Raw genomic sequence first — 608 nt, forward strand, 5'->3', positions numbered from 1 at the left:
CGCGCTAAGGGAACTCTTGGCCTTACCCCTAGATTACCCCACACATGCATATAGCACGAACATGCGTACCTCACGTGTGTGTGAGCCTAGATTAGGATATCCTACCCTTCTGTATCTAGATTAGGCCGTAGTCCATCTTCCAATGGCTACGATCGGTCTCAGGAACACGAACAAAGTCATGAACCAAACCACTTGGTTCCGCTAGATTAAGGGTTAGGAATTGTGCCCTCCAAGTAAAGCACAAAAAGAAAATGCCTTTGAGGTTGGGATAATAATCTCATTGCTCTTAGATCTAGGAAGTCCCATCTCTCACTGATCAATGATGCATTGATCATAGATTGATATCCTTTAGACCAGGATTCCATTTCAAGGACTCATCTCATAACTCTGGCTTAGGATTTTTATCTCCCCTGAACTAGGGGCATCTTCTTCAAGTACATCCTTAAAACCCCTAAAATGCCATTACCTTCAAGGGGCATCCCCTTTGAAGATCATGCCTCACCAATCTATTGGTCACATTCTTTCAATGTTCAAATAAATAAGACCATCTTTTCAATGGAAAATTTCTCAACCTCAAATGTGTGTGTAAAAATTAGTCCTTCTAGCCG

The sequence above is a fragment of the Tasmannia lanceolata genome, unplaced genomic scaffold (genome assembly GCF_043159265.1).
Source record: "Tasmannia lanceolata isolate RefF3 unplaced genomic scaffold, GAP_Taslan_0.1 ptg000012l, whole genome shotgun sequence".
Classification (NCBI taxonomy): domain Eukaryota; kingdom Viridiplantae; phylum Streptophyta; class Magnoliopsida; order Canellales; family Winteraceae; genus Tasmannia; species Tasmannia lanceolata.